The sequence below is a fragment of the Euleptes europaea genome, chromosome 5 (genome assembly GCF_029931775.1).
Source record: "Euleptes europaea isolate rEulEur1 chromosome 5, rEulEur1.hap1, whole genome shotgun sequence".
NCBI classification, from domain to species: domain Eukaryota; kingdom Metazoa; phylum Chordata; class Lepidosauria; order Squamata; family Sphaerodactylidae; genus Euleptes; species Euleptes europaea.
In genome coordinates this window covers 94868531-94893647 of record NC_079316.1, presented here as the reverse complement: position 1 = coordinate 94893647, position 25117 = coordinate 94868531, and positions in this window count along the sequence as shown.

Genomic DNA, 25117 nt, shown 5'->3' with positions numbered 1-25117 from the left:
CCTCAGAGGGTTGTTGTGAGGATAAAATGGAGGGGAGAAAAATAATGTAAACTTCTTTGGGTCCCATTGGGGAGAAAAGTTGCATACAAATAAATTAAATAAATAAACTAACATTGATATAGTCAGTGGACAGAGGCCAGGTCCACTGGCCATTTGAGGTAAGGGGGGGGGGCATTTCCTACAGGCTTTAGAGAAGCCAACATTACCCATAGGAATAATGGCCCCATTATTTCCTTTGGGCAGACTTGGCCTCTTTACAGCCCATAGGAAATAGTGGCCCCATTATGTCCAATGGCAGGTAGACCTGGCCTCTGTCCACCTATTAACCAGTTAGCAACTGATAGTCAGGAGAAGGGACCATGAACATCAGAGCCTCTCAGGAATACAGGGGCCATTTGGAGAAGCCTGATAGTTGTGCAGGAGACCACCCACCATCCCAGGCAACCACCTGCCATTTTCCAATGGTGACCAAGCAAGTCCCTCTTCCCCCAATAATTATAAAACCATCAGCTCAACCTATAAACAAGTTCAGGGACCATAAAACAACAAATACCATCCAAACTATTTAATATAGTTCAAAGGCCTTCCTGAACAAGCAAGCCTTCAAATACCTCTGGAAGGCAATTGATAATTGGTGTTAATCTCACTTCCTGAGGAAGAGAATCCCTCAATTTGGGGAACAACAGCCGAGAAAGTTCTTTTGTGATTCCCAAGCAGTTTAAACTTCAGCTAAGTCAAGTTCCTGTGTGAAGGTACTATTCATAGACCTTATAACTTGAGCAGTGTCTATCAAGTCATTTGGACACAAACCATTTAAAAGTCAAAACCAGCAGCACAAATTGAGCCTGGACATAAATTAGAAGCAGTGTTCATCTTGGCACATCCTAGTCAGGGCCCTCACAGCTGCATTTTGTACCAGTGCGGTACAAAACTGTCTTCAAGGGCAGCCTCACACAGAGCATGTTACAGTAAAATAATATGGATGTTAAGAAGGTCCATGTGACTGTAGGCAGAGCAGCTTTCTCCAGGAACAGATGCAGCTGAAGAACCAGGCTCAGTCAGTAAAAAGTGCCCTCAGCAACTTGAGATACCTGCCTGTAAAACGACAATAGCACCCATTTAGTATCCCCATGGGAGAGGGGGAGAGTAACTCCATCCAAAAGAGACTCAACATCTGTTCCCAGATTAGCTTTATTCCATACCCGAGGCACTTTCATTTTGTCTGGATTGAGTTTCAATGTATTCACCCCTCACTGTCAGGTACTGATGTAACTGTTTAGGTGCTCCCTGTATCTTAATAGAACTTGTTCTGTCTGTGGGGATAGGGCCTTGTGTTCAAATGGTATTATACTGTTTTGGTTTTTTTTTTACTTGTGCACAGACTTCAAACCAACCTAATCAACACTAAAAAAAAAAAAAAATCAAAGCCCCTCCAGCAATTCATTCTAAAAGAAAGTTATGTTTTAATGAGGAAGCTTTCTGTTCAGCTGGGTAAGACATAGTGCGTAATCTTTCAAGTGTGAGATGATTTACAGTTCAGTTTTAAAAGATCAAGTCCCTGAAGAAAATTGTACTGTGTTTGATTTGCTGCCTTGTGCTTTCTAATTTTGTTTTCCTAATGACAATTGATTAAAAATAAACTAATAGAAAGTCAGTTGATGGAGTTAGTTACCAGCCAGGGGACGCTCAACTCTTCAGCAGTGCTGTAATGAAGTATTTATCTTAGCAGGAGTCCAATTTTCAAAGCCATGTGCGGAAAGGCATTAGAAATAGGGGAAGGGTCAGGGATTATCCAACACATAGTGATTTGGGGATTAAAATTACCTAAACTGAAAAGTTTTTTTCACTATCTTTGTTCCTATTACTTTTGTTGCTTGTACCTAGCTTTTCGCTTGGACCTTGTTGCACCATACATTTTTGTCAGTAGTGGGCATGCAGGAAATATATATATTTCTGGCTGTTTTATATACTCTCCAGGAGGGATGAATGTGTATTTTTGCAGTGCTGCTTTAGAATTCCAGTGTTTGGGTGGGCATACTTTTCATGATGTGACACATGTCATGACCTGCCCCTGGATATAGGCCAGATTTTCTAACTTGAAAATTTCTGGTTAGGAGACCAAGTGAATAGTCAGAGAATTGTGCAAATTACACACATTCCAGTAGAGTCTTCAAGTCAATTTCAGGAATAAATGAATATTCACCAACGTGCTGACACAGCTGACTAGGGCTGTCGATTCGGTTCGGCCTGAACCGAAAAACAGCTGAATTTCCCCTGATTCGGCGGGTTTTAGTTCGGGACGAACCGAACTCAAAAATGGCAGGAAAACGGGGGAGCCAAATTCAGCGAGTTTGGGAGTTCACGAATAAATTTGGCAAATTCGGGGCGCAGCAGCATAACCGTCAGTAAGCAACATTCTCCCCTGGCCAATCGGTGGCCAAGCTGGGTCTTCTAGCCAATCAGTCAGGATTGAGTACTGGAGGAATCAGCTGCTGTGTGGCCCGGCCGGGGAGAGAAAGAGAGAGAAATCCTCGTGGGGAGGGTGCGTGTGCACATTCCCTCCTTTCCATGGCTGCAGGGGGTGAATTTTTTGGGGTAGAGACCCCAAACGCTCAGGGGAGCTTCAGATGAGCCTTCTTAAGAGACCCCCCACGTTTTGTAAACATTGGGTCAGGGGGTCCCAAGATATGGGCTCCACCCCTTTTCCCTCCCCCCTTTTCCATTTCCGTGGCTGCAGGGGGCACTTTTTGGGGGCTGCAGCCCCCAAACTTTCAGCATAGCTTCAGACAAGCCTTCTTAAGAGACCCCCCCAAGTTTTGTAAAGATGGGTTCAGTGGGGGCAGAAATATGGGCTCCCCTCTTTTCTCTTTCCGTGGCTGCAGGGGGCACATTTTTGGGGGTGCAGCCCCCGAACATTCAGCATAGCTTCAGACGAGCCTTCTTAAGAGACCCCCCAAGCTTTGTAAACATTGGGTCAGGGGGTCCCAAGATATGGGCTTTCCCCTTTTCCCTATTGGGATGAATGGATCACCCGATCCTGTATGCATCTCCAGAGCGGCAAATCCAAGGCAAAACCTCCCCTGCTTAAATAGAATCATATTGGATTACCCAGTCCTCCCAGCCCCTCCTGATGGAACAGAAGACAGCCACAGTAAGACCCCTTTGGGGGCTTTAATCTATAATTTTTCTCCTGTGTGTGTGTGGGGGGGAAGCAGAGTCTGTGTGTGTGTGTGGGGAGGAAGCAGTTTCTGTGGGTGGGGGGAGGAAGCCAAAGGGGGCTTTCACCCATTCTGCCTGGGGTGTGTGTGCCCCCTCGAGTCTCTCTCTCCCTGGTTTGAGGGGGGGGCTTCAGTTGTGTGTCCATCATAAGATCAGTTAGGTCTATTTTGATGCTTGCTCAAAACTGGTGTTCAAATGGTGACTTAAAGAATGCATTTGCCTGGTCCCGACTCAAGTCCGATGCAAAAGGGGAAATTCCACCCCCTCCTGCTCATTATGCATAGCTAGCTGCCTCTGTCCTTTTCCATGGTTTGCAAACTTCCAGGTGTCAGGTGTCTCTTTTCATGGTCGCAAACGTGTTGCTTTGCATGGTTGTGTTGCTTTGCAGTTGTGTTGCTTTGCAAACTTCTTTGCACCTGCCCTGCCCTTGCTCCCCGCAGCTCAGCTGTTTGTCGGGGCTGGGAGCTTTGTGCGTGGGCGGCAAGCTCTGCTCAGAGATACACATTAAGGGTGGGGGGACCCCTTTCAGGGCCCATATCTCAGAAAACTTTACAAAACTTGGGGGGTCTTGCAAGAAGGGTCCTTTGAAGCTCCGCTGAAAGTTTGGGACCTCAACCCCCAAAATGCCCCCCCGGAGCCGCGGAAAGGCGCGGTTGTATTTTTAATGGCTTTATTCAGCCGAATGTTTTTCCCGAACTTTGAATTTGCGCCGAATTGCACGGACCCGAAGCGGGGGAGTTCGGACTTCAGCATATCCCGAATCCAGACGGGCTGAATTCGGCCAAATCCGAACTATACCGAATTTTTTTTTCAACAGCCCTACAGCTGACTTTTTAATCATCTTTTTCTCCCTTGGTCACATTTTCCTTGCTGTTGTTCTACTGAAGTATTATATATTCTGATTTGATCTTTATGCTAGGGGTGGATATAGGGCTGGTCTCTATGGATAGGGTGCCATGGTTGGACCACTTGCCCTGAAGGCATTCCAACCCTTCCCTGCATAGGTGCTGAGCAAACTTAGGCTTGCCTGTGGAGACTCATGGATCCAATAGGGTTCCAGAATGCTCTGCTGGAGTTGATACCCTCCACCAGTTCTTTAGACAAGCTAACAAATGACTGGCATAGCAGTCTTTCAGAAGCCATTGCAGGATTGCTCCCAAATGTCCTCTTTGTCCCCATTCCAAATTAGCCCCTTGGTATATCATTGGGCAAAGGGAGAAGAAAAAGGAGCTTAGATGACTAGAGCGAGTTTGGCATTGAACTCAATGATGAAGCTGCAAGAGCATCTTATAGGATGATTATGTAATCCTCTGAGATGGCAGTGAAGGCTGCAAAGAAGGACAGCATATTGTGCACCTCAATTGCTGCTTTTTGCAGGAAAATTACATGTTTGGGGATCTAGTCATTGTCATACTGTTTGGTTTGGAGCGAATGTATTTGCAGGTAGATTGTATTTGGGCATCTGGCTTTCGCAGTGCTCAACCCAGCTGATCTTGGCCGTCTGCTCCAGCAGACAATTCTGAGGGTTAGCCTGCCTTTCTTATAATGGAAATCAATGGCAGGAGCTGAGGGTCTGCCCCCCCTCACATTGTGAGCATCACATAGCTCTTTCCCCCTCCTGCATCATTTCCCTTTTCTCAAATGCCCCTCTGCTTCAAGGGGGAAAAGACAACAGTCTATGGCTACCTCTGGGGCACCCCCTGCCCTACAATTCTTTCCAGAGCGTTTCTGCCCTTTTCCCTCTCACTTAAGCTGCATGATCTGTCTTCTCTTACAGGCCCATTGCTGAACTGCTGGTACACAGGGTATAGATGAAAGCCTGAAATAAACACACACATGATATATGGTCCACTATAGTACACAAGTTAGCAAGTAATTTTATTTTTTATTTTTTTTGTGAGGACACAGAGCACATGCAACTTTTATGAAGGCTTTGTGATGTGAATTTAAACATGTCTGTTACTCAAGACAGCACTGCCTTTTAGTAAAAAGATCATGCCTGGTGTATGTGGAGAGACTGCAAGAGCATTCTGCAGTGTAATTGTAAGCTCAGTCACACTGTTCTAAACCTATTGACTTCAGTGGACTTTGAATACTGTTAACTCTGCTTAGGATGGCATGGTCCTGTCAGTTGCCCAGATGCTGTGTAGACCAACCAAACAGTGAGAAAGGAGAACAATTCTGGCCCCATGACAGTTTGTTATCCCACCCGCAGTCCCTTCTCAGGTGCTAAAGTATCAGAGGGGTATGCATTTTGACTTTAGATGGGCAGGTTGAAGGTGAGATGCAGAACGCTACATGCCATGGCATTCAGACAGGCAAGAATGTCTTCACAAAGGAAAGGCTCTCCACACAGGTTCAGAGACATTGGCACCTTACACATACAAAATAAAAAAGACTGCTACTAAGTCCAAGGGATCAACCACAGTGCTCTTGAAAGTGTGTGCATGGACTGGGCTTTGCCATCTTCTAAGACAGTAGCAGTTCTCATCAGTGCAACAATATCTGCTTTGTTAGAGTTCTAATAAATTAATATTTTAAAATGGCATAGTGTTATTGTAACACTATTTGACCTGTTAACCCCTGTTAACCCCCCTTCCTTAACTCCCCCCAGTCAGTTAAAGCCAACCCAACGTCTGGCAGCAGAATGCATAAATATGCTCCATTGATGTCCCTTGTGTTTGTGTGAATATTGGGTGCTTTGGTAGTTTGACCTCTGATATCAAATTTGTGACAGACAGTTCTTGCATGGAAGTCTTCACTTGATACTACAGCTAATAGCTGATGACCATGCCAGTGTCAACAGGGCCAGAATCCTATTGATTTTGATGGGACATGAGCATGCTTAATGTCTCTATATTATTCCCATTAGCTGCATTCATGAGGGACAGAGATTTCCTTGTTTGTTTGTTTTTAAATAAAAGCCAGGGCAGTATTCTCAGATTCTAGCAGATGTCTGGGTCACTTAGGAAAACAGCATTTATGTGTGCAGCACAAAAACCGAGGGTTGTTTGTATGTATGCTTAAAAGTTACTAGGCAAATGACAATTTCCCCCAAGCTCTTCAGGAACAATTTTCTATTCATTGTTTGTAATGACGATCAGAAGGTAAATGTCAAAGTCAGATGCCTGGGGCCCATGCACAGCACGTTCATCCACTGAAGTTGCAATTTGCTTTAGACGCTTTCCTGCTTCCTTAACTATTTTCTGTTTCACCTCTGCTGCCTGAGGAGAGCGCCGCAGAGTGCAAGATCACAGGATGGGCTGGAGGCAGTGGAAGAAGGCTAAGGCAGCCTCATGGAGCCTTTATGAAAATAAATGGAACGTGAGCTATTGTAATTAAAGGGCTCTGAAGAAATGTTAACATTTGTTTTGCGCAAGCCAAGGCTTCCTCTGTTTCTCACCTCCAGAGTATTTCCGATTACATGCACTGAAGCAGCCTTGCAAACATCAATCTTGTTTTGAAATCAACATGGCAAATTAAAAAAACAAATTCTCCCCAGTGTGAGCTTGTTCACTTGAAGAGTGGTACATGTGTTCAAATGCTAATAAATATGGTTCTTACACATCTTTCAATTTCAAACAGCCATCGCACACATGCATCTATGATAGGTGGCAGGCAGACGCTGTTGACTAACATATTGTTATTGAAATGCTGTTGTTGTGCCAAAGGAATAGGATTTTCTTTAGTATGTATTCTGTGTAACTTTCTTGCTTGCTAATGGTCACTTACCATTTCCAGAACTAGGAATGTAGGACACGCCTACCTTACCTTCATGGTGAGGAACCAAGGGTAGTGTTCAGTGGTGTGTGGGTGTCTGTAGAAAATGTCATCATTAATAAGCATGTGTTTATCATTTCTAGGCCTTTTTCTCATTTGTCTCCAAATGACATCAAATGAAAAAAAGGTTAAACATAAATAAGAAAAGGAACAAAGGCAACAGAGGCAGCAAATCAATGAAAAACATCACAAAATCAGATAAGAAGTAGACAACTTTTAAAAATTCAGATAAAGGAGCAGAAGATGCTAATGAATTTTTTTTAAAAACCCTTAAAAATAAGATGTTGAGCTGTAACTAATGCAGGCTACTGACAAATGTGGTTTGCTAGGGAGAATGTTCCATAAATGGGGGCACCACTATTAAAAAAGGGCACTCTTTTAATCGGATCGCTGAAGATCTCTCATTTATATAGCACTTTAGGGCCAAGCAAATGACATGATTGGAACTCCATTTATGTAATTTGGCCATAAAAGCAGCTGAAGGGGATCTGATTTCTGTTAGAGCTGTGGTTAGCACCCACACTGCTGTTTTAAGCCCTGGTAAAGAAAAAAAAATCCAGTCATAACAGAGGTGTCTGCCTTCCTACCAAAGGAAAAGAAAGGGCAGAGAAGTTGACATTCCTTTTCTCAACACTGGCCCAGAAGCATATTGGGCCTCCCTGTAAGTCAGGGTTTTAAAGTGCTTCACAAACTACCTTTTGGCTGCTTTGTGGTAGGTCAGTAACAATCATCCCCCATGTTGGTATACCATATGGGTTCTACCTTCTTTCAGTGGACTCATGGGACCAGAGGCTTACAGCCCATTCCTGAGGCCGCAGGTTGGCTGCAGCGGCTGGCTGCAGCACAGCAACGGCGCAGCCGGGAGGCCTCCTAAGGGGCTTCGCGGCGGTGCACGCCGCCAAGAAAAAGGCAAAAGTGTAAAAAGAAGTGAGAGACGGAGGCGCGGCATGGCGGCTCATGATATGAATTACTAGTACTCTTGAAGGAGAATCTGAGCATGTGCTGAATGTCACCTCAATCAGCCCTCTTACAAATGGAAGCAAGGGGCAAAGATTCTAATTCCTGTGGCAGTAGACTTCAGGCCCCAATTTTTATTTTTATTTCGAATACATGCTGTTCTAACTTCTGGTATTCAATATTAGCCCTCAAGTAGGCTGTGAAGGATGAAATAGTAACTATGTGTAGAATGCTGAAAATCAAATACCAGAGGTCAAGTATCAAACGCTGTAGACTGTCAATTATAAATGCTATCAGTTAACAATAATTGTTGTCAAACACAAAATGTCAATGCATGCCACTTGCAAATATGAAATGCTGCTGATGCAATATATTATCTATCAACTGTCAAAAAATAAATATCATTGCATGTGTCAACTGTCAAGTGCCATTGTATGTCAGTTGTCAAATAGCAATTTCCAATTATCAAATACTGTCAGCCATCACATAATGAAATAAATTTTTGAAGACACATATCACATATATTCTGCTGCATCCTGTGAACCTTAAGCACAATGGCACTCATCTTTCCTGCCACACCATTTCCCCCCAAAATGTACAGAAATCTTCAAAAAAAGCTAATGAAGGGAATTGCAAGAACCCTGTGAACAAAATGCCATGGAGAATGAGGTGGGTATGTGTGTGTGTGTTGAATTGTGGAGGGGAATTGGGCAATAGCAATTATCCTAGCTGATACACTGAAGGAGTTTCCAGTGGTGCAGGAGAGAAGGGGATGTTACCTAATTCTCTGTATTCAATATCTGCAAGCCCTGTAGCCCTTTGTCCACAAGTCTCTGATGACTCCCAGAAAGAACTTTTGAAGGGTGCAGGGCTTCCTGGGGAAAGGGCGAAGCAGGAAAGATCTGCCTTCAGCTTGCAATTTAGAGGATACAACCCACTGAAAGCAAGTATCCAGTGTTCATCGGATAAGACTGGCACTGAATGTCAAATATTCAGTGACCCTATCAAAACCTGTAGAGGAATATTTTGAAGAGAAAGTGGAAGGAACAAATAATTTCAATTCTGCTTAAGACACTCACCCCATTCTGACATAATGGAGGAAGGGACTGTATTCTCTAAATATGATATATCTTCTGGATTTTCAAAAAGACCTGCACAGCATGTAATTGTCTATGTTTCTGAATGGCCCCTGTCCACCTATGGACCCCAAAGCTGAAGAGAGAGTGAGAAAGAGTATCCTTACACATTTTTCACATGAGTTGTTCAAAATACTTTGATGCATGGAAACATCTGAAAGGAGACGGTATTTCTCCCTTGAAAACTGGACTTCAAGGTATACCCTCAAATGGTCAGGCTATTTCCACTTGAGCTAAAGTTGAAATTTAGCACATCTATTTAGCCCACATTTAGCCCACATCATTTTACTGACTAGAGAAAATTGTGTAAGGATAACTTTGTATACCTCTGTCAGAAAAGAAGGGCACGAGCTGTACTCTAAAATAGAGAAGCTTCTTCCAAATTATCTATAACCCTGAAATCTGGTGCACCGTATTCCAAGACACCCTGTGAAAATATTGTTTTTGCATTTAAAAATTAAAATATGGGGCATATTGTCTGCCTCACAGTGGAGCAAACAAAACTACATATGGGGCAGAATGCTTGCCAATGGGAGTTCAGTTGCTTCTTCATGCACCTGAATTATATTTGGGAGAATTTGCAGCAGCAGCCAGGAACATAAGAACAAAAGGCGGCTAGTTCAGACTAGTGGTCTATCTTGTCCAGCATCCTTGTTTGCAGAGGTCAAGCTTCCTTTTTGTAATATAATAGAACAGTATTCTATTATACACAGGAGGAGGGTACATGAAAGAATGTGACTCAAAGGAGCAGGAAAATCAGGACTCATTCTGATCCTCTGTGGCTCAGCAATCGGTTAGAGGATCTCCCCAAAGAAACAGATTCTGGACCACTGGGACAAAAGCTACCCCCCCCCCCAAAGTGTGAAATAAATTTCTCAGGGTCCTGCACATGAGAGGATTTGATCTTCCCAATTTAGGAAGAGGCGTGTTCTCATAATTGGGGATTCCCTACTGAGAGGGGTAGAGTCTAAAGTATGCCGACCTGACTTGTCGTCTCAAGAGGTCTGCTGTCTACCATGTGACGCATCCAGGAAGTGATGGAAAGGGTAGGAAGACTCATCAAGCCCACAGATTATTACCCTTTCTTGCTCATTCCTGTGGGAAAAAACGATATTGCCCGACACATCCATGAAGGTATTAAAAGAGACTATGCTGCTCTTGGTAAGAAGGTGAAGGACCTGGGGGCGCAGGTTGTGTTTTCATCAGTTCTGCCTGTCGAAGGTCTTGGCTTAGAAAGGGAAAGAAGAATACTACTAATTAATGACTGGCTGCGTAGATGGTGTCATCAAGAAAGATTTGGATTTCTGGACCATGGCTTACACTTTCGAGAAGAAGCTCTTCTATTGGGAGATGGTTTGCCCCTCACAAGGATAGGAAAAAATGTGTTTGGTGAGAGCCTCGCAAACCTGATCAGGAGGGCTTTAAACTAAATCCTATGGGGGAGCGAGACAAAAACTTAAAGCCTAGGATGCCGACAATAACTGGAGAAGAGAACAATAAGGATTTGCAGGGAGTGGCATGTATGCGAGAAAACATAAACTCACGAAGAAGTACAGAAACGAAAACCTCTGGGCACATAAACCACAGATTCCGATGTCTGTACACTAATGCACAGAGTATGGGAAACAAGCAGGAAGAACTTGAAGCCATAATATAGGAAGAGGATTTTGACCTAATTGGCATTTCTGAAACTTGGTGGGATGTCACTCATGATTACAATATTAAGATTGAAAGGTACAACTTGTTTAAAAGGATTAGACAGCTAAGGAACGGGAGAGGAGCAAACACAAACTTGCACAAAGGAAATGCAAGCAGATAATTAGAGATGCAAAAAAGATTTTGAGGGGCATATTGCTAAACACATCAAAACAAAATAAGAAATTCTTTAAGTATATTAGGAGTAGGAAACCAGCTAGGGAAGCGGTTGGACCATTGGATGACAATGGGAGTAAAGGAACTCTAAGGGAGGATAAAGCTATTGCTGAAAAACTAAATGAATTCTTCTCATCTGTCTTCACTGCTGAAGATACAGGGCAGATTCCTTCTCCTGAACAGAGATTTTGGAGAGGGGAAAATGAAGAACTGAGGCAAATAGTGGTAACAAGGCAGGAAGTCCTAGAACGTCTAGACAAACTGCAAACTAACAAGTCACAGGGACCAGACGGTATTCATCCTAGAGTTCTTCAAGAACTCAAATGGGAAATTGTTGAACTTCTAACAAAGATATGTAATATGTCCCTTCAATCAGCCTCTGTACCAGAGGACTGGAGAATGGCCAATGTAACACCCATTTATAAAAAAGGTTCCAGGGGGGACCCAGGAAATTACAGGCCAGTTAGCTTAACGTCTGTTCTGGGTAAATTAGTGGAAAGCATTATTAAAGATAGAATTGTCAAGTATATAGAAGGGCAAGGTCTGCTGTGCAAAACCCAACATGGCTTCTGTAAGGGTAGGTCCTGTCTCACTAACCTATTAGGGTTTTTTGAAAGCATCAATAAGCATGTGGACAGGAATGAGCCTGTGGATATTGTGTATTTGGATTTCCAAAAAGCTTTTGACAAAGTCCCCCACCAAAGACTGCTAAGCAAACTTCATAGTCACGGGATAAGAGGACAAGTCCTCTTATGGATTGAGAGCTGGCTGAAAAATAGGAAGAAGAGAGTAGGAATCAATGGTCAGTTCTCACAATGGTGGGATGTGAGCAGTGGGGTGCCTCAGGGATCTGTGTTGGGACCTGTGCTTTTCAACCTGTTCATAAAGAGCCTAATTAAACTTCAAGAAAAATTTCAAAAATTGAATTGGCTGACCTATTTACAACTGAGGTCTAACTTACAAAAAGACTGCTTATACCCCCGGCCATTCCGTGAACCAACAGAATTTGAGCAAACAATATCCAAAAATGACTCTCACTTATTAGGAAAAATTTATAAGCTTCTTTTGAAATATGATACAGAAGAAGAACAAGTGAAAATCAATATGATAAAATGGATGCAAAACTTTGGAGAAATGATCAATATGGATTTATGGGAAAAACTCTGCACTTCTGAAATGAAATATACTGTGTGCCAAGAAGTGAAAGAAAATTGGTATAAGACATTTTATAGATGGTATTTGACTCCCAATATGCTTTCCCAGATGACCACTTCCGAAAAAAGAGGCGCCTGCTGGAAATGTCAAGACACTGACGGCTCCTACTTCCATGTTTGGTGGACATGTCCAAAATTACAAATATATTGGAAAAAAATTCATCGTGAACTCCAGCTGATGTTAGATACCAAGATAAAATTTGATTCTAAATTTTACTTACTTAGTATAGTGCCACCAAACCTGCCTTTAAAATTCCAGGACGTTTTCAAATATGCTACAACTGCAGCCAGAATAGTTCTGGCAAGAACCTGGAAACAAACTCTTATACCCGAAACAGAAGACTGGAAAGAAAAACTGTTGGAATATGCCAGTATGGCTAAGATGACTTTCGAGTTAAATTTAAAGTTTAGTAAATCTACAGAGCAATGGTGAGACCACACTTGTAATACTGTGTACAGTTCTGGTCACCACACCTAAAAAAGGATATTACAGAGCTTGAGAAGGTGCAGAAAAGAGCAACCAAAATGATTAGGGGACTAGAGCAACTGTCCTATGGGGAGCTGTTAAGATGCTTAGGGCTGTTTAGCTTGGAAAGAAGGCGGCTGAGGGGAGACATGATAGAGGTCTATAAAATTATGCATGGTTTGGAGAGAGTGGTCAGGGAGAGGTTTTTCTCCCTCTCCCATAATACTAGAACACGGGGTCATCTGCTAAAGCTGGAGGGTGAGAGATTCAAAACAGATAAAAGGAAGTATTTTTTCACACAACGCATAGTTAAATTGTGGAACTCTCTGCCCCAGGATGTGGTGATGGCTGCCAGCTTGGACGGCTTTAAGAGGGGAGTGGACATATTCATGGAGGAGAGGGGTATTCATGGCTGTTAGTTAGAATGGATATTAGTCATGCTGCATACCTATTCTCTCTAGTATCAGAGGAGCATGCCTATAATTTTGGGTGCGGTGGAACACAGGCAGGATGGTGCTGCTGCACTCATCTTGTTAGTGGCTTCCTAGAGGCACCTGGTTGGCCACTGTGTGAACAGACTGCTGGACTTGATGGGCCTTGGTCTGATCCAGCAGGACCTTTCTTATGTTCTTAAGTTCTTATTAGGAGTAGCATTATATGTCAAAGATGTGCATACTTGTGAAGAAATACATGAATCTGAGCATGGAAGTCCAGTCGAGAGTCTATGGGTAAAAATAAAAGGAATAAGAAATAATACTGACATTATGGTGGGGGTCTGCTATCGACCACCAAACCAGGCAGAGGACTTAGATGAGACACTCCTAGACCAGATTATAAAGTTCTCAAAGGAATGGGACATGGTGGTCATGGGAGATTTTAATTGTTGGAAGTCCAACTCTGCTAAAAATGCAAGGTCCAATAAATTCCTGACTTGTCTTGCTGACAACTTCCTATTCCAGAAAGTGGACAGGGAAACAAGAGGATCTGCTATATTACACTTGATTCTCATCAACAGGGAAGAACTGGTTGATGAGGTTAAAGTAGTAGGCAACCTGGGTAGTAGTGACCATGCAATCTTGGAATTTACAATCTTGGGGAAAGGAAAAAACTGTACGTAGTCAGACATAAATTGGACTTTAGGAGAGCAAATTTTAACCAACGTAAAATTATGCTGGGTAGAATCCCATGTTCAGAGATACTTAAGGAGACGGGAGTTCAAGAAGGGTGGGAGTTGCTTAAAAATGAAATGAGAAGGAAAAAATGAGAAGGAAAATTGGGAGGAGCCTAAAGAGGCCAGGGTGGCTCCATAAACAGCTTTTGAAGGATTTGAGAAATAAAAAAGACTCGTTTAGGAAGTGGAAGGAGGGCCTTATAACCAAAGAGGAATATAAACAAATAACTAGTGCTTGTAGGGAGAGTGTTAGGAAAGCTAAAGCTCTGTATGAGCTTAGGCTAGTGGGAGATGCTAAACACAACAAAAAAGGGATCTTTTCCTATGTACAGAGTAAGAATAAGAACAGGGACATGATAAGCCCACTGCGGGGACAGGAAAGTGAAACTGTAACAGGAGATGAAGAGAGGGCAGAACTGCTCAATTCCTACTTTTCCTCAGTCTTTTCTTGTGAGGGAAATGGTGCTCAATATGACATAAACAGAACACAAGGGAAAGGAGTTGCAGCCTAGGATTGGCATTGGGGTAGTGCACAAACACCTAGTTTCCTTAAATGAAATGAAGTCCTCAGGGCCAGATGAATCGCATCCCAGGGTACTTAAAGAACTTGCAGATGTCATTTCTGAGCCTCTTACTATTATTTTTGAGAATTCTTGGAGAACAATGAGGTCCCGGAAGATCGGAGGCGGGCAAATGTAGTCCCCATCTTCAAGAAGAGGAAAAAGGAGGATCCGGGTAACTGCCAACCCATCAGCTTGACTTCTACACTGGGAAAGGTTTTTGAACAAATCATCAAACAGTTAGTACTTGAGCATTTAGAAAGGATGGATCTGATTACTAAGTGCCAGCACGGGTTTCTCAAGAACAACTCATGTCAGACTAATCTTATCTCCTTTTTTGAGAAAGTTACTACCTTGCGAGACCAGGGGAATGCTGTAGACTTAGTTTATCTAGATTTCAGTAAGGCTTTTTGATAAGGTTCCCCATAATATTCTTGTTAACAAATTGGGAAAATGGGATTTAGATCCTGTTACTGTTAGGTGGACCTGTAATTGGTTGACAGATTGCACCCAAAGAGTGCTTGTTAATGGTTCCTCATCCACTTGGAGAGGAGTGACTAGTGGAGTGCCTCAGGGATCTGTCCTGGGCCCTGTGTTGTTCAATATATAAATGATTTGGATGAAGGAATAGAGGGGATGCTGTCACGACTGGCCGCCCTCTCCAGAGCTCCAGTTGTGTTGTAACGTAACCGAGTCAGGTCAAATAACTCAAACCACCTTTTAAATGAAAAGGTTTATTTAAGAGTTTAAAAGAAAATAATTAAAATGCGAGTACAGTAATCTTAAAGACACACTGGCAAAGAAAATAACAAAGTCTTGCTGGTTATACTTACAACTCTACTACATAGCTGAAGTTCCTTACTCTTAAGCTAAGCTGGTTCAGGCCTTAGTTTCTTGCATTGCGGCATTGCTGTATCTGAGCAGAGTAATGTGCCAAAGCAGTTCAGGTGATAATGATAGATAGTAGTTAGTATAGCATAAGCATGGCTAAACTTATGGCAACCTGAATCCCAGTCAGATGACCCCTGACTTCCAATCAGGAACAGTAATTCTCCGAAACCTCTAGATGGTTCTGGCCGGTTCAAGCTGGATTGGGTTCAGGAGTGAAGAGTGAAGTCATTCCCCCCTCCCAATTTCTCACAGATGAAAACCATCTCCCAATTAGGCTGGTATGCTGGTTCGGCCTTGCACAGCCTTATCTGCTTGGCAACATCTTGCAGGTGCACCTTGTTTCTCATGGGCTCTGCTAGGCCTCTACAATTATAACAACGGTTTTCTAAGCATTCAAAATGGAAAATAGTGATGCTAAGCAAAAGTTGACACTAAATGGCTTTTCCTGCCTTCACAGATGCTTATTAAATTTGCAGATGATACTAAATTGGGAGTGGTAGCAAATATGGTAGAAGACAGAGCCAGGATACAGGATGATCTTGACAATCTGGAGAATTGGGCTAAAACCAATCAAATGCATTTCAACAGAGATAAATGTAAAGTTCTGCATTTAGGTAGGAAAAAAATGCATAGTTATAGGATGGGGGGGGACTTGTCTTAGCAGTAGTGTGTGTGGAAAGGATCTTGGGGTCTTAGCAGACCAAACACTGAACATGAGTCAGCAGTGTGATGCGGTAGCTAAAAAGGCAAATGCGATCTTGGGCTGCATCAACAGAAGTATAGTGTCCAGATCACACAAAGGGATGGTATCTTTTTACTCTGCTCTTGTTAGACCTCACCTAGAGTATTGTGTTCAGTTTTGGGCACCCCAATTTAAGAAGGATGTAGACAAGCTGGAACGTGTCCAGAGGAGGGCAACAAAGATGGTGAGGAGTCTGGAAACCAAGTCCTATGAGGAAAGGTTGAAGGAGATGGGTATGTTTAGCCTGAAGAGGAGAAGACTGAGAGGGGTTATGATAACCATCTTGAAGGGCTGTCATATGGAGGATGGTGCCGAGTTTTCTGTTGCCCCAGAAGGTTGGACCAGAGCCAATGGGTTGAAATTATATCAAAAGTGTTTCTATCTAGACATTAGGAAGAATTTTCTAACAGAGAGTTTCCTCAGTGGAACAGACTTCCTCGGGAGGTAGTGAGCTCTCCTTCCCTGGAGGTTTTTAAGCAGAGGCTAGATGGCCATCTGTCAGCAATGCTGATTTTATGATCTCATGCACTTCATGAGAGGCAGGGCATCTTGGCCATCTTCTGGGCATGGAGTAGGGGTCACTGGGGGGGAGGTAGTTGTGAATTTCCTGCACTGTACAGGAGGTTGGACTAGATGATCCTGTTGGCCCTTCCAACTCTATGATTCTATTATTCTAGTAGAGATTGTTCTATAGCATTGTGGACCAGCCACAAGGATGGAACAAAATCTAGCGAGTTCCACTGTGGAGGCCCTGTCTTAAGCAATGTTAGATATAGTTACTATATATATATATATATATATATATATAAATTTTTTTAACAAAACAAAAAAATACAGCAAAAAGAAGAAAAAAAAGAAAAGAAAAAAAGAAAAAAATTACAAAAAATTATAAAAGGGTATTCATATATTATGATTAATACATTCATAATTACTAATTTATAAAGTTAAACAAAGATACCCTTTCCCCTCCACCCACCTAAAAAGTTACCCTTCACCCGACTTCCGAAGAAGTGTCTAAACAGTTTTATTTTATCTTAATATTATAAATTACAATTATTGAAAAGTTAATTTGTATATCTCATTAATTAATATAGTAAAATCCATTTTTGCCAACATCTCAATATGAGGTGGCCTTGGACCATGTTTTTTTTTATTCTTCCATATCCTTTCCATGCAGAAATTCCGTTAATCTGGTCATCCTCATATACATCCATAATTTCTCTCTCCAGTCAATGATTGAAGGTTTATTCACTTGTTTCCATACTTTAGCTATCACAATTCTTGCAGCAGCAAAACTGTATTGGCATATAATCCTTTCCTGGTCAGGTATATTTTTTGGTGGGATTCCCAATAAGCAAAATGATGGTTTCCTTTTCACTCTACTGTTAATCAAATTATTTGTTTCCCTCAATATTTTTTTCCAAATTTTTTTAATTTTTTTACATAACCACCAAACATGCGTATATGTTCCTCTTTCCTTTCCACATTTCCAACACATTCCCTTATCTCCACTATTCATCTTGGATATCATAATTGGGGTTAGGGCTGTCAAAAAAAAAATTCGGTACAGTTTGGATTCGGCCGAATTTGACCCTTGTGGGTTCGGTACGTGCCGAAGTCCGAACTCCCCCGCTTCGGATCCCCGGTAATTTGGGGGGAACCGGAGTTCGGGGGAAAATTCGGCCCCAGCGCGCCTTCAGAGGGAGCCCGCTGGAGAGGCGCGGGCTGTCGTTTAAACTCATCTGCGCCTCCCGGCCGGGAGGCACAGATGAGTTTAAAGGGCAGCCCGCCCCCCTTCAGCGGGCTCCGCTGGAGAGGCGCGGGCTGTCATTTAAACTCATCTGCGCCTCCCAGCTGGGAGGCTCAGATGAGTTTAAAGGGCAGCCCGCCCCCCTTCAGCGGGCTCCGCTGGAGAGGCGCGGGCTGTCATTTAAACTCATCTGCGCCTCCCAGCTGGGAGGCTCAGATGAGTTTAAAGGGCAGCCCGCCCCCCTTCAGCGGGCTCCGCTGGAGAGGCGCGGGCTGTCACTTAAACTCATCTGTGCCTCCCGGCCGGGAGGCGCAGATGAGTTTAAATGACAGCCCGCCCCCCTTCAGCGGAGCCCGCTGAAGGGGGGCGGGCTGCCCTTTAAACTCATCTGCGCCTCCCGGCCAGGAGGCGCAAATGAGTTTAAAGGGCAGCCCGCCCCCCTTCAGCGGGCTCCGCTGGAGAGGCTCGGGCTGCCCTTTAAACTGATCTGAGCCTCCCAGCTGGGAGGCGCAGGTCAGTTTAAAGGGCAGCCCGCGCCTCTCCAGCGGAGCCCGTTGAAGGGGGGCGGGCTGCCCTTTAAACTGACCTGCGCCTCCCAGCTGGGAGGCTCAGATCAGTTTAAAGGGCAGCCTGCGCCTTTCAGCGGGCTCCCCTGAAGGGGGGCCAAATTTGCCGAATTTATTCGCGAACTCCCGAACTCGCTGAATTCGGCCCCCCCGGTTGCCCGCCAGTTTTGAGTTCGGATCTGTCCGAACAGAAAATCACCGAATCAGGGGAAATTCGGTTGATTTTCAGTTCGGACCGAACCGAATTGACAGCCCTAGGTTATATGCCATCTATAAAACATTTTATATAAGTTTTCTCTGATTTCATTGGTTATTGTAAATTTAAATTCTCTCTTCCTTAATTTTTCCCATATATCCAAATCAATATTAAATCCTAACTCCTTCATCCATTTAATCATAACTGGTTTGATTCTTTCTTGTTCTAAGTTGGTTATAATTAGTAATTTATGCATTCTACCTATCAGTCCTTTATTTCCTTTATTTAATATTTTCTCTAACTCAGATTTATTTTTATTAAATCCAAGCTGATTATCTTTATTAAATATATCTCTTAACCTATAATACACAAAACAATCCTTTATATCTAATTCTTCCCTACTTTTTAAAAACCATTTTCCTTCTTTCCAGTCAATAATATTTCTATACATATCCATATGTAAATTCAACTGTAATCCCCTTCTCATATAAGCTTCTGTTGGGTTAACCCATCCCGGAGTCCTTTTTTTCTAAAATCCTTCTATATTTTTTCCAAATTTGTAATAACCCCGCTCTAATAATATGAATATTAAAATCCCTATTTACCTTTTCCTTCTCATACCACAAATATGCATGCCAGCCGAAGCAGAGATTATAACCTTCTAATTCTAATATTTTGGAATTCTCTAGCATAATCCAAGTCTTTAACCAAACAAAACAGGAATCCTCATAATACATTTTTAAATCTGGCAGCCCTAACCCTCCTGTTTCTCTTAATTGAATCAAATTGTTATATGCTATTCTATGTTTTCCTTTACCCCACAAAAAAATTAAAATATTTTTTTCCAAATTTTAAACATTTTAGATCTTTTGATAATTGTTAAATTTTGAAATAAAAAAGCATCTTAGGTAATACCATCATTTTAATTACTGAAATTCTACCCCATAGTGATAAAGGTATTTTTTCCCAATTCTTCAAATCTATATTAATTTGCTGCCAAGTTTTAATATAGTTATTTTTAAATAGATTAAAATTATTTGAGGTTAACCAGATACCCAAATATTTTACTTTATGTTCAAAACAAAACCAGTACATTTTGATAGTTCTTGCTGCTGCAAAGGTGTGACATTCTTAACCAATATTTTCATTTTATTTTTATTTATTTTAAAACCTGCAAGCTTTCCATAAACCTCAACCATTTTGTTCCATTCCACAATCTGAGTAATAGGATTAAAGTTAAAAAAACAAACTAAATCATCTGCATATGCTTTAACCTTATAATGATTTCTCCCTATTTTATAACCTACAATATCTTCATTATTTCTAAACTTTCTCAACAATACTTCTAATGTAATAATAAACAATAAAGGTGAAAGAGGGCAACCTTGCCTGGTGCCCTTTTGAATTTCAAATTGTGAGGTTAATTCCCCATTAATCAGCAACCTAGCAGTTTGATGAGTATAAATATTTGCAATAGCCAATTGAAATTTTTCCCCAAAATCCATATATTCCAACACTTTTCTCATAAATTTCCAGTTTACATTGTCAAACGCTTTCTCTGCATCCAAAAATATCATTGCAAAAGGTGTGGTATCAAATTCTGCGTATTCTAAAAGGTCTAGCACTACTCTAACATTCTGGCTAATCAGTCTTCCTGGGAGGAATCCTGCTTGGTCTTCATGTATAATATTATTTAATACATTCTTCAATCTATTTGCTAAAATCGCTACAAAAAGTTTATAATCATTATTTAGTAATGATATTGGTCTATAATTTTTAGTTTCTAGTAAATCAGAATTTGGTTTAGGAATTAAAACTATATTTGCTTTTTTCCAGGTACCTGGAATAGATCCGTTCTGCAAACAACTATTCATTACTTTTAATAAATGTGGCGAAAGTTGTTCTGAAAAAACTTTATAATAAAATGCTGTGAATCCATCTTTGCCTGGTGCCTTATTTATTTTACTTTTACCTATTACTACTTCTAATTCCTCCTTTATTATGTCAGCATCTAGTAAATCTTTATGTTCTTGTAAAATTCCTTCCCATTCAAATTGATTTAAGTACACTTCTATTTCTTTTTCAAAAACCGCTCCTTGTCTATAAAGGTTTGAATAATAATCAATAAAAGTTTCTTTAATTTTTTGTTTATCTGATGTAACTTTGCCATCCTTCTTTATTTTCAAAATTGGTAATTTTTTCTCTTTATGTTTAAGTTGCCATGCTAACATTTTACCTGGTTTATTTGAGTGTTTGAATTTTTTTTGCCTATTATACATGATTCTTTTTTCTATTTCTGAAGTTATTAAAAATTCATATTGATGTTGTAGATTTTTATCTTATCCATCTGTTCTTGTTTGAGTGATCTGCTTTGTATTTTTCTTAACTATATCTCTCCCTGTTTAATTTCCTCCAATATCCTCTTCTTTTTCCACTCTCTCTCTCTATACCATCTCGAATTTTGTTGTATTAATAAACCTCTTATTACTGCTTTCCCTGCATCCCATACAATCTCATCAGAGGTCCCTTTATCAACATTTTCTCGAAAGTAATTTTGTATTTCTATTTTCAATTTATCTACAATCTTCTTATTTTTAATAGATATTCATTAATAATCCAAGGTTTATTTCTCTTGTTCTCCATGTTAATTTGAAGCAACAACGCATTATGATCAGATAACACCTTGGGCAAAATTTCAAGACCATCTGACTGATTAATAATATCTTTAGACAACCATGCATAAATACCGACTAATATTATTTTTTGGGAACCACACAATATCTCTACCATCAAAATCCTTCCTTCTGTATCTTTATACAAAATCCTAGGTTCAAATATTGGAGGAATATACACAGCTATTCCATTAATTTTTTTTCTTTTCATTACAAGATGTACATAATTTGTCCAATTTGATTTGCTCCAACCTTGTAGCCTCCTTTGTTATCATATGTGTTTCCTGTAAACAAAAGACATCAGCCTTAGATTTTTGTAAGTGATGAAATATTTTCCTCCTCTTATTTGGAGAATTCAAACCATTAATGTTCCATGACACAATTTTCAGCATATTAATAATTAATAAAAACCCATTTTTAAATGATTCTTTCCCCTAAAGATTATTTTATTTTATTACTCCCCTCCCTCCCCCCTCCACCCCTGTCCAATATCCCTTCCCTTCTTTGTAGTTCAGCCATCTTTATAGTTCAGCCAGCTTCTTCTTCATCTGACGATGATTTTGTCCCTCCAGTTGCTTCTGCTGCCTTTTCTTCTTCTGTAAGATCCTTTTCAACCAGTTCTTTAGATGGTTGATGTGGTGGCTTGCGTAACTCTCCTTCATATCTTCTCAGGAACTGTTCAGCTTTAGTGACATCTGTGAACTTGAACCTTTGGCTTTGAATATAAAGGAAACTCCTTGAGGTATTCCCATCTGTGTTGTATTCCATTGTATCTCAGCCTTGTCACAAACTCTGCAAAATCTTTTCTTTTCCTCAGTAGTCTTCCTGGGATCTCCTTCGTTAGTCTCACTGGAGTACCTTCAATCGTCAAAGGATTGTTATAATGTTTATTAAAAATCAGGTCCCGATGGGTTCTGGAAAAAAGCTGTATCAAACAATCCCTTGGAACTTTATTTTTAGTTGCATAAGCAGAGTTGTCTCTGTAAGCTGTTACAATCATTCCTTCCACAATCGTATCTTCCTCCCCAAGAAAATCCACCAACAGTGTTTTCAGATATTCTTTCAAATCAGAGCCCTCCAGCCATTCTTTGAGACCGCGTATTCGAATCCAACTTTCCTTTATCTTCAACTCCAACATCGCAGTGTGGCCGTCACGTCTTTGTTCTCGTTCTTGGCTTGCTTCCAACTACAATTCTAGAACATCAACCTTTTTTTGGTTTCTTTATCATCCTTTGATTGTTTTTGGACTTTGGCATCCAACTTATCCTGTTTTACTGTCAAAGCTGAAATAGAATCTTGTAATACAGAGATGGCAACAGTATTCTGATTAAGACCTTGTTTGACAAAGTCCATATCTTGCTTAACTGATACCACTTCGTTTTTAACTTCTGCCACATCTTTTTTGACTGCTAGGCTCCCTGCATTACTATAATTGAACCTGCCATCTCATGTAGGACTCTTGGCTGCCAGCCAATCCCATCCCTGTTGCAGAGCAGAAGAGCAGAAAACACAGATATTGATGCAGCTGAGGTCATTCTTTATGTGGCATGGTAGCATTTTTCAAAGGGAGGCAAGGAAGGGATGCCCACAACTTGCAGCAACATATCCTAATGACCATAGGAGATGATTGTTCCACTAGAACATGTGCTAATGTACACTGCATGAGTTCCAAAAAAAGAAGTTTCACAAGTTGTAGTAAGTAAATGGGCTGCTCTGGCCATAGAGAATGCCAGTTTACCTATCGTGGGATGAGTTCCTGTTTGTAGTTGAATGAATGAATGAATAAATGAATGAATGAATGAATGAATGAAAAACCTTTAATGGCATAAGTAATATTACAATTATTACAGAAGGTACATAAAATATGCAGTCATTAAGATACAAACATAGGCCAGTAAATTCCAAAAGTAGAAATTACAAACTTTGGGCTTTTTGAACTTTCATCACATCCACTAGAAAATTGGCAACATTTGCAGTAACCTCCGGATCGGAGTCATTTAATAGAAATTGACATTTTGCTTGGGTAGATAGGTGATATTTGGAAAGAAGCCAATTTTTTAACCATTTCCCACGGGGTGTTTCATATAGAGGGCAGACAAACAGAATATGATCAATTGAGTCCAGGGAATAGGTATCACAGGGACAAGTCCTTTCCTGGATCGGTATTTGTTGATACCTTCCATATAGCATCCTTGAAGGAAAGGCATTAACCCTAGCGAGAGAGAAGGCTCTGCGGAGGGGTGGGATGTCCAGTGTGTGAAAATAATGGGGAATATTGTTGGTTAAATTCTTGAGACCCAACATTGCTGGGGAGTAGACCAAGGGTTGAGTGGGGAGTAACGTCTGACGCTCCATATCCAAGAAACGCTGTTTAACAATTTTAAAAATATGGGCCTCAGTAGTTAAAGCCAGGTCTTCCACAGAGACGCCAGATGATCTTATTTTAGACAGAATTAGACAATCCCAGGAGGTATTATGAAGTTCTTTTAGCAGCAGAGACATCAGAGAACCACACTCTGTTCTAAAAAACAGTTTAAGCCAATAACGAATGGTTAGCAGCCATGCCTTGGTTTCACACAAGCTTTGACCAAGTTCAGAGGTAATAGCATAATAAGAGACACAGCGAGGGAACCTGTTTGTAGTTTATCAGCTGATGCAGTGTGGAGACTGAGACTTCCCTGTCACGCCAATTGATGCCTTTTTCCAGGAGAAAAGGAGAGTGGAACCCTGTTGATTCTTCTGGACCTCTTTGTGGCTTTTGATACCACCAACTCTGGTAACCTTTTGAATCAGCTAGTGAAGGAAGGAATCAAAGGCACTGTGCTTTCAGTGATTCCAATTCTACCTAACCATTTGGTTGTAGAAGTTGAATTTGGGGTGGGGGCAATTGTTTGGCCTTGTTGCACATGAAATATGGCATTCTGTAGTTTTTGTTCTGATCCCATAATGTTTAACATCTACATGAAAACACTCAGGATGAGTGGGGATTTGCACTTAAATGTTATTAATATGCAGATGATACCCAATTCTATTTCTTTTTTCCATGAGAAAGGTATGATGATAGATGTGAGCCATCATCTGGAGCTGGCTGAACTTCAGTAAACTGACACAGTTTGAATAAGGCAAGTTTTTTCACTGATAATAAGGTTAATCAGACTTTGACAAGTCAGCCTGTTAAGGATGGAGTTGTACTTCCCCTTAGGAGCAGGTTCGCAGCTTGGTTGTGCAGGTAGTTCTGGGTTGGCAGATGGAGGTACTGGATACTTCCCTTGAAGACTGTTCAGAAGGTTCAATGGGTTGGTTGCTGCAAGGTTACTAGTAGAAGTAAACTATAAGGAACCATACTAGATCTTAAATGGTGCTGGTTTGCTTTTGTGTATTATTTGAAGCTGTGGAGATAAAGCCCTGTATAGAAGCATTTTCTCTTCTATGAATCTGTCTGCCAGTTAAAATAGTCATCAGAGACCTTTCTTTATGTATCCTGATGAGAGAGGCGAAGTGAGTTGCAGTGAGGGCAGGGCCTTTTGTGCTGTGTGGTAGAAGTCCACTGCACAACCTCACCTGGCACCAAATATTCAAACTTTTAGATGGCAGGAAATTATGTTTTTAGTCTCCTAAGCTTTGATGTAAAATCTTTGTAACATGTCCCACTTTTAAGTCTGTCTATTGTGTAGTGAAGTGGTTTCCTGTTTTTAAGATCAGCGCTGGAGATATTTTATCACCTTTGTTTTTTAAATGTGTTGTTTTTTGTAAGCCACCTCAAATATTATGGGATGTAGCGAGCAGGATATTAACTGTTCTGTTAGACAAATACAACATCCTATTATGCCAGCATGATGTTTTGGATCAGAGATCAGCATCCACAGAATGCAAGTATTGGCATTATTACGACTCTGCGAGGATTGAATGCTAATTAGAATATTTC